The following is a 331-nucleotide window of genomic DNA, read 5'->3' on the forward strand; positions in this document are numbered from 1 at the left end:
AGTTCGCTCGAGCGGAGGCTTTTGGCCGCTCGAGCGAATTCAGGCAGATTCAAACGCTCGACTGCCGCTCGACAGGGAGCTCGAGCAGGTTGCTGAAAAACGAAGATCGCTCGAGCGGAGACATTGGCCGCTCGAGCGAAATCAGGCAGAGTCGAACGCTCGATGTGCGCTCGATAGGACGCTCGAGCGAAATCAGGCAGAGTCGAACGCTCGACGCGCGCTCGACACCCCGCTCGAGCGAACATCGTATTTTGACAGATTTTAGGTTTTCCGCCGTGGGACCATATAAAAGGCCATTCTTCACTCTAGAGCCGCGGTTTTTGACTGGAGA

This window comes from Carya illinoinensis, chromosome 4 (genome assembly GCF_018687715.1).
Source record: "Carya illinoinensis cultivar Pawnee chromosome 4, C.illinoinensisPawnee_v1, whole genome shotgun sequence".
Lineage (NCBI taxonomy): Eukaryota > Viridiplantae > Streptophyta > Magnoliopsida > Fagales > Juglandaceae > Carya > Carya illinoinensis.